The following is a 9903-nucleotide window of genomic DNA, read 5'->3' as shown; positions in this document are numbered from 1 at the left end:
TTACAGAGCTCTCAGAAAAATGTCAGTTTAAGGTCAGACTTGATTCAGTGTGTGACCAACACCCATGGAGAACAGTATGAAATATGAAAATTTCACAAACCTAGTTCTAGTTGATCTATTGGTAAAGTATATAGTTGATTTTATTATTCAAGAACAAAAAGCACTATCAGGTCTATGCCTAAAACCCTGCTCTAAAAGTAGGTTTGAGTTTATGGTGCATGGACATGTGATCGAAGGCAGGGAGACAATCATTGTGATCTAGTCCTCAGAGCAGACTATCATTAGTTGGAGAAGTAGTTCAATTCACTTCATCCCATTTGGGGTTTCTTATTGAGATCCTGGCATGAGTCACGAGTGAGCAGAGGGAGAAAACTGAAGCGGGTCGACACTTACATACTTATTCTGGTAACACACACACACACAGACACACACACACACACACACACACACACACACACACACAAATATTTGGCTTTTTGTATATTCTATATTTTGACATATTAATTTATATTTCATCTAGTGATATGCACAGCCTATATCCAGTATAGTATGTGCTATATTTTATTGAGTGATATTAATTTTAATGTAGCTATATATCTGTGTAGACATGCATATGTGTGTGTGTGTGTGTGTGTGTGTGTGTGTGTGTGTGTGTGTGTGTTTCAGGCAAGCTCCACTGACTTAATAAATGAGATTTGCTCTGGGAATCCAGGGCCAGTTCAGTAATGAGCCGCAGCCTTGCACAGCCATGCACAGCCATGCACTCTGCCACCCTTTCTCTTACTCGTCTATCTTTACTCTAGCCTTCCTTTTCTCCATACAGCTGTTGCACTTCTGTTCATGGTTTTTCCATCTTTTCTACAAATATGTTTCGGATGCTACAACAAAAAGAACAACAGCAATAATAATAATAAGAAGAAGAGGAAGCCAGAAAAAATGACCGTCTAGACATTTTTCATTAAATTAGACTACTAAACATATTGTTGAGGTGCTATGTAAAGGTCTTTCTGACATCATACCTATCGCATATATGTACATCATGGAAGTCCTTATCTCTTTAGACATACATAGTCATCCACTAAAACTGTGCTTTCTACATCCAGATGACTGTAGCAGATTTGATGATATCATTAAAAAAAAATAAATAAATAAAAAAAAATAATAATAATAATAAAAAAAAAAAAGGGCACAGAAAGCAGAAGGGCAATATAATCACTCAGCAATGTAATCACTTTAGAATGGCTGAGAGAGCACACTGCAATACCATTGAACAGACTGGACTGTCTGGAAAAAAGAGAAGTGACAGTTCTCATTAGAATGTACAGTGGGGGAAATAAGTATTGAACGCGTCAACATTTTTTTCAGTAAATATATTTCCAATGAGGCTACTCATATGAAATTTTCACCAGACATCAGTATTAAGTCAAGGAATCCACACATATAACGAATTCACAACATTAAAGTCCATAAAAAAAAGTTATGTGCAATAAAGTGGAATGACACAGGAAAAAAGTATTGAACAGGCTAAGAAAATGCAGTTCTCCAAGGTAAGGTAAGGAATCAGCTGAAATCCGTAAACAATTATACTACCTCATATCTGTGCAAATTAATATCAGCTGGGTTAGTAAATTGTTGGTCTATAAAAAGGCTTTTCATTACCAAGGTGTCACACAAGAAACATCTCATGATGGGTAAAAGCAAAGCGCTCTCCCAAGACCTTCACAACCTTATCGTTGGAAAACATATTGATGGAATCAGAAACAGACATATTTCAAAACTTCTGAATCCTCCAGTAAGCACCATTAGGGCCATTATCCCCAATTGGAAGCAACATCACACCGTCAACTCATTTGGACAAGCCTATGAAATACTGGGAGAGTGTAGTCTGGTTAAATGAGAGCAAAATTGAACTTTTTTGCTGTCATACTACACACCATGTTTGGAGAAGAAATGGCACTGCACATCACCATAAAAACACTATACTAACAGTGAAGTTTGGAGGTGGAAGCATCATGGTGTGGGGTGGATTTTCATCACATGGTACTGGCAGACTTCATATAATTGAAGGAATGATAAATGGAGCCCTTTACCGGGAGATTCTTGAGAAGAATCTGCTGCTATCCACCAGGATGATGAAGATGAGACGTGAGTGGACCTTCCAGCAGGACAACGCGTACAGCGTACAGCAAAGGAAACTCTCATTTGGTTTCAGAGAAAAAAAATCAAGGTGTTAGACTGGCCCAGTCAATCACCTAACTTGAATCCAATTGAACAAGATTTAAAGACAATATATTTAGAAGAATGGGCCAACATCACACCTGAATACTGTGGCCGATTAATTTCTTCATACAGGAAGCATGTTGAAGCTATCAATTTAAAAAAAAAAAAAAAAAAAAAAAAAACGCCTCTCCACTAAGTATTAAATAAATTTCAGTTAGCGTGTTCAATACTTTTTTCCTGTGTCATTCCACTTTATTAAACATAACTTCATTTATGGACTTTAATGTTTGGATTTCTTTATACGTGTGGAATTATTGAGTTAATACCAAAATCTGGTGAAAACTTCATGTGAATAGCCTCATTGGAAATATATTTACTGAAAAAAATGTTGACACGTACAATACTTATTTCCCTCACTGTATCGACCCATATTGACATATTGAAGGTACTTTCATTGCATGGCAGCTGACATATAATGTAACAGTCATGTTAATGACTTAAAATCAATAACTGCAAGAGACTAGTGATTGATTTGTTATGTTTTGATATGATTGGTTGGAAAACGTTCTCATCATTGTTTCTGCTATCATGAATGTTTATACAGTAGTGGGTGTGTATTTATCTATTTGCAGGGACTGAGTGTTTCCATAATAATAGGAATACATGATATTTTCGACCACTTTAAGGGCAATAGAGTGGTGCAGCTGGTAGCACTGCCATATCCCAGCTCAAGGTTCCCCGGTTCTTGGGTTTCTACGTGTCTCTGTGGAGTTTCATACACTATATAGCCAAAGGTAGGTGGACAGCTAACCATCTCACCTATATGTACGCCTTCTCCAAACTGTGCCACAAAGTTGAAAGCACACAATTTCCTTTGTATGGCTAGAATGTCTTTGTATGCTGTAGATTTAAGATGTCTCTTAAATGGAACTAAGAGGCCTAAACCTGTCCCAACATGACAATGTCCCTGTGCACAATGCAAGCTCTAGAACAACATGGTTTGCTAAAGTTGGTGTGGAAGAACTCGAGTGGCCTGCACAGAGCCTTGACCTCAACCCCTCTGAACAGCAGGATGAATTGGAATGATGACTATGTGCCAGGCCTTCTCGCGCAACATCAGCGCCCAGTCTTACAATTGCTGTTGTGGCTGAAAGGGCAAATTCCCACAGTTACATTCCAAAATCTAGTGGAAAGCCTTCACAAAAGAGTTTCCCAACTTTGATTGGCAAATTCCACATGCACCTACTGAACCTTGTTCATACAGATGTGTGTGATGGTCAGGTTTCCACATACTTTTGGCCATATAGTGTATGTTCTCCCTGTGTCAGCAAGGTTCTCCGGTTTCCCTTGGATACTGTGGTTAGGAGTTAGGCATAGCATTACTCAACTACAGTAACATATATTTCAATGTAAATAGTTAACAACGAAACAACAGCCTATGGCATCCACTCCTCATCTCTCCATCTCCATCTCTCACGGTTGACTAGATATTTCCGATTTGGCTGAACTCTGACCACATAGAGTTCTCTCTCTCTCTCTCTCTCTCTCTCTCTCTCTCTCTTTCTCTCGCAGGCCCAGCCCAACCCAAGGATGGCTAAGCCATTACAGTAATTAACTGAGAAAGACAAAGGAGGAAGGAAAAGTAGGGGGTTCTTTTTCTGCAGAGGCAGCAGCTTCAGCATGGGGCTGCCTTCAGTTAATCCTTGACTCACATCCATTACGAATGACTGTGAGGTGCAGGTCCAGTAATAATCTAGCAAAAAGCCAAGTAACAGTCACATTTATATGTTCAGAACCCAGAAAGAAAGAGAACTCAAACACTCAAACAAAGACTAGAAGTAAACAGAAGATGGTTAAAAAAAGTGGTCATGGATAGTTGGAGAGTTGAATTGAACATGTAAGAGACTTATATGTGAAAAGGCCACACACATCTTTGAAAGCTCCACATCACTCAATCAGCTAGCTCTATACACAGTCAGAGGTTCAATAGAGATGACAGAGATTACAGATCATACAGTGTAACTATAACACAGCATATTTCATCATCCCCTCCACATTTGGTATATGGCCCATGGCACTCAGCCAGTGAAATTAAAAAAAAAGCCCCTGATAACAAGTCCAAGATAACACACACTGGACTCCTAAAGAATCTGGTTACTTTTACTGAAGTTATTCTTTCCAACTTGCCAGCTGTTTCATCATCCATCATTTATCCAACCAATTCCATTACATTTCATTCTCTTCCACTGCAATTCTGCCTTTCTCTTCATTAATTTACTGAAATCTTTGAGGGTTTTTTCTGCTGAGTGGCCTTGGCGTTGCTGACTAACAGAAATGAGCGCAGTAGAAAAAGTGCGAGAGCGCTGCCCTGTTCTCTCAGCCGAAACCGGAGACGTCAATAAAGAAGTGACAGCTCTGGCTGAGCTCGGCTCTGGCTTCACAGAGAGGGAGAGGTGCTTTCAGAACACTTGTGGAGACATGCAGGGGCACAACGTATTCAACACACATTCAACATTATGAAGGCTTTTCTATCAGAAGCTTATATACATAGATTTTGGTGGTATATTTTATTGATATAAGGCATTTAGAATAAGATTTTCTTTTTTTTTACTAGGTTGTATCTAACTACCCACACAGGCACCATGCCCATGCCCAAACAATTAAAGAAAAAGACTGCTCTGTGTTTGAAAAACAAACTCTCATTTTACACTTAAAAGGGAAAAAAAGGAAAATGAAACATCTTCTAATAGAGGGTTCCAGAATCGACTGTACTTAATGGGAAAAAAACAAAGAGCTTTTCCCCCACCATCTCATTAACATTGAGGATTGCAGCTGCTGCTGCTGCAGTTTGTGTGTACAAGGCTCGCTGACCAAGGCCAGAAAACATGTCTGCTTTCTCCACACCATCTCCCTGAGGTTATTCCTTACATTTGCTTAGTCTGTGCCTACCCGAAGACAAAAAGTGTTAAATTAACCTGAGTGGGATTTCCTTTGGCAGCTTTCACAAAGGCTTGGCTTTGGCCCATCATTCAGTAAAATGATTTCTCCACTATTATGTTCCAAGTGTCAATAGATCATGTGCATATTTCATCTTCCTTGCCTCTGTTTTTTTGTTATACTTTTCATGCCACCATCAGTTTTCTTTTAAGAGACTTCAGTCTTTATTCCCTCAATTTATCTGTTGTGGCAAATGCCCTGCCATTAATTTCCTCTACTTTACACAGCCTGGAGAAATGACCTGCCAAGTTTTGAATTATATTACTGGATCTTTCAGATACGCGCTATACAAATTTCGACGAATGATGAATCTCTGAGCACCTGGAGAAAAACTGAGTCAGTATTATTTCAGACTGTCATGCTTTTAATAGTAGCCCAACTCCATCTAATTTATCTGGATCTTAAACACAACATCACTGTAAGCATCTGACAACGCTGCACTGAAAACATTCTGCATTCACTGCAGTATATCCCATAATCTCATGATCATGTTGGGTGGTGAACCCCTGCAGTTGCCATCCAGAACATATAACCTTTATAATGAAATTGGTTTCATATCCCTCCCATGTCAATGTCTATCACAGGAAATCTACAAATACACACATGTCTATCACAGATGTCTATCACAGGAAATCTACAAATACACACTAGCTCATAAGTTCTCAACATTGGAGTTGCAACTCCACATGCTACCACAATAACTGCTATGTCCATATTTGCTATAAGCTAATCTGCTGAAGCCATAGCATTTTATCCATCCATACCGTCATGGGGAAACCTGGAGCCAATCCCAGGGATCATCAGGCACAAGGCGGGCTACACACTTGACAGGGTGCCAATCCATCGCAGGGCACAATCACATACACATTCACACACCCATTTGGACACTTTGGACATGCCAATCAGCCTACCATGTCTTTGGACTGGGGGAGGAAACCGGAGTACCCGGAGGAAACCCCCACAGCACAGGGAGAACATGCAAACTCCTCACACACAGGGCCACGGTGGGAATCGAACCCCCGATCCTGAAGGTGTGAGGCAAACGTGCTAACCACTAAGCCACCGTGCGCCCCATAAGCATGTTATGTTCACATTTTGCACTACCTGTTATGTCGGACACTTCCACATTAAAACTGTGTACTGGTCAGCATTACAATGTCACTTACGGTACCTATTGTCCTGTTTTTTTACCAGTTGACCCAGTTGACCCTGAATGGGGTCAACTGAGATGGGCCTGGCATTGCCCACTGTAGGAGATTTTTACCAACCAATATTTATGATATAGTCCTGTGCATATGCACTTGATTTATGTAATATGTCACAATCATTAAAATGGTCAGACTATTATTATTTAAATCTTCATTCAATTTGGAGCTCCACTTAAACCCATTGTACACCACATCCAGATGTTCTCTAGCCAGAAACAATGCAAAATACAATAATGATGCTATATTTTGCAGTGTAAGACCATGATCTTTACAGTACATGGGTGATATTTCATTCTGTAGACTGTAACAGCATACACTCCGGCAAAAGTCCTAACTGCCACAGACAGTAGAAGTCAAAATCACACTGGATTAACAACCTGTATAAGTTCATATACAGTGATTGTTAGGGATGGGCGATATGGACTTAAAACTATATCACGATATTTTCTGGTATTTATTGCAATAACAAGATCAGTGACGATATAAATATAGTACCGTGCTCCACTGTTTTTATCTACAAGTGATAGCTGCATGCAGTCTTGAGAGCCTCAGAAACACAAACACTGATCGAAAAATAAAACTGATTTTCTTAAGCAAACCAGTTCCAGATTGTAGAGGTAGCTCCTCGTTTAGCGATAAACTCCTCCTCAGCTTCACGTCCGCCTTCCGCCGTACTTGTTTTCACTCTGCACATGAGCTGCGAACGTGTCACAGACCGTTGTACACAGAAATACGTCATCAACTAGGCTTTATCGTTATTATCGCGGGAAGACTAATTCTACGATTACTGCTACAGTCCCCCTGATTCAGCACTGGGTTATTACAGTACAGGCATTCCACACTTGCGCTTGACCAATTATATCATTCTGTTTAGATTAAAACAATATCAGCGTGCTTTTTATAGATTATATATGGCGCCATTATCTGAAGACAGCGGCTATTTACACTAAGCAACAACAGCGATATATTCTATTTACACTAAGCGACAATAGCAGTATATTCTATTTACATTAAGCAATAGTGATATATTCTATTTACATTAAGCGAGAATAGCGATATATTCTATTTACATTAAGCGACAATAGAGATATATTCTATTTACACTAAGCGACAATAGCAATGTATTCTATTTACATTAAGCGACAATAGCGATATATTCTATTTACATTAAGCGACTATAGCGATATATTCTATTTACACTAAGTGAAAATAAATAGCAATATATTCTTTTTACACTATATAAAAGTAGCACTTCTTTGCAATAAGTGCAAATACTGTAGTTTTAAGATGTTATTTATACCTAGTTTACTTAGTTTTAAGTAATACTTATTTATAAATAGTGGCAGATAATATTTGCACCTCAGTATTGTTGTACATTAACAGGATGCAGTAATAACAGATTGTAAATGAGTATATTTATTAAAATTTTTAAATGGATGCCACCTTATTAAGACAATAAAGCCCTCCCTACACCTACCCCTAACTGATAAACACTTTATTATTAAACAGTCATTAATGCTCACTGAGAAAAAAGGACATCAGCTGTTTGTCTTGGTGTCCATGTTGAGCGGCTGTGGCTCAGGTGGTAGAGCGGGTTGTCCACTCATCGTAGGGCTGATGGTTCGATTCCTGGCCCATGTGACTCCACATGCCCAAGTGTACTTGGGGAAGACACTGAACCCCAAGTTGTTCCCGATGGCAAGTTAGTGCCTTGCATGGCAGCTCTGCTACCATTGGTGTGTGAGAGAGTGTGTGAATTGGTGAATGAGAAACAGTGCTTTGGAACTGCTAAGGTTAAAAAATCGCTATGTAAGTGCAGACCAAATTTGTAGGCCGTGCTGTGTTATGGGTAGTGTAGTTGGACACCAATTCCCACATTGATATGATGCTATTTAATGGCTTTTCATTCCTGTATTCCTGTCATTAATAACTATCTACAGCTGTCTATTTTTGTCATTTAGGATGATTTGTTCTTTGTTTATTTTGTTCATTTACTCACTCAGATGCTGGCTGGTTGTTGTCACAGTCTTACTCTGCAAGAGGTTTGCTAATCACTCCAGTGATCCAGCAGAACCACTTTCAAAGCTGGCACACACTAGAACCACATGTAGACCATTACCCTTTTCATCCATCACTGACAAAGTGAGTCAGAGTGAAACCCCTCCTGGCTATTTAATTATTAACTTTTGCGGATTTAACATATGCTGATTTTTTTCTTCTTTTTTTGGACTACATATTGTTTTGTAATTTCTCTGTTTTTTACTTCATATTGTAAAGTACTATAAGCTGCATTTTAAATTTATGAAAGGTGCAATATTAATAAGTTTTTTATTGTTATTTATAAAACCCAAGCAACATGGATGGCTCAAATTTATTGGGAGGTAAAATTTCAAAACTGGCTACTGCTTTTCATCCAAAGATTAGCGGATTAAATGGAATATGTAATCTGCCACACTTCCCATTTCTGCACCTATTTTTTTGCAAACTACAACCTCCATCCCTTTTTTTGCAACTTCCCAAATTTTACATGAGCCTGCCTCATATGCACTGTAATCATTTACTGTAGATTTTACAGCAATATACTGGCATCCTAGGTTACCAGAAAAGCACTGAAAAATTTACAATAAACAGTTGTACTACATGTTTACAGTAAAGTACTAAAATGACTTACATACTGTAGTATTGGTTGATGAAGGATACAACTGAACTGAAAGTTCTGATGGGGGGGGAATAAAAAATAACGTATATTCAGGAGAGTGGAAAAGGGAAAGACAGAAAATGTCATTTGCTGCCTGGTTCACTAATTGAGTTGCGACAGTTCTATGCTCTCTGTGCCATGCTCAGAAACTTGGATGAATTGATACAGATTTGAGCACACATACAGAATGAAAACATGTACACACCTGCCAAATGCCCTTATTTTCATCCATCTGTTAACACACACACACACACACACTATCAAAAAGATTCAGAATGTTTGATGCATGTGCTGGATCTTTAAAGATCAAGGCACTCAGAGTAAAATGAGTGTTGCTTTATATCAACTACCAAATGGCACAAAACTGGGAGTGATGTTGGGATGTGTGATTTCTGGAAGTGAGCAGATGTACACTTTCTGTCTTTAAGAGCTGTGTACCTACTGGGCCAGTGCAATCAGACAGAGGATGCAGATGGTGGTGCGTCTAGATGTAGCTTCTGTGCTCTCCATAGCGATGCTCCCTGGCGAAACATCAACTCCCTCAGACTATCTCACTGGCAGGCAGATAAAGCCAGTAGCGCTGACAAGGGAAGCAACAGTGAGATTACAAGTTGGGATACAAGCCAAGGTGCTAAGGTGTCTTGTCTTGTCCACAATCCTGATCTTCCATGTGTCTTCCATTTCACTGAGCTTGTCACTTGGCTCATTGCACCTCTTGATGATGGGATCAATAGTTATAATTGTAATCATGATGGGCAAACAAAAAAATTGTTGTATTTG

The sequence above is a fragment of the Ictalurus furcatus genome, chromosome 7 (assembly GCF_023375685.1).
Source record: "Ictalurus furcatus strain D&B chromosome 7, Billie_1.0, whole genome shotgun sequence".
Lineage (NCBI taxonomy): Eukaryota > Metazoa > Chordata > Actinopteri > Siluriformes > Ictaluridae > Ictalurus > Ictalurus furcatus.
This window is presented reverse-complemented; position numbering follows the sequence as displayed.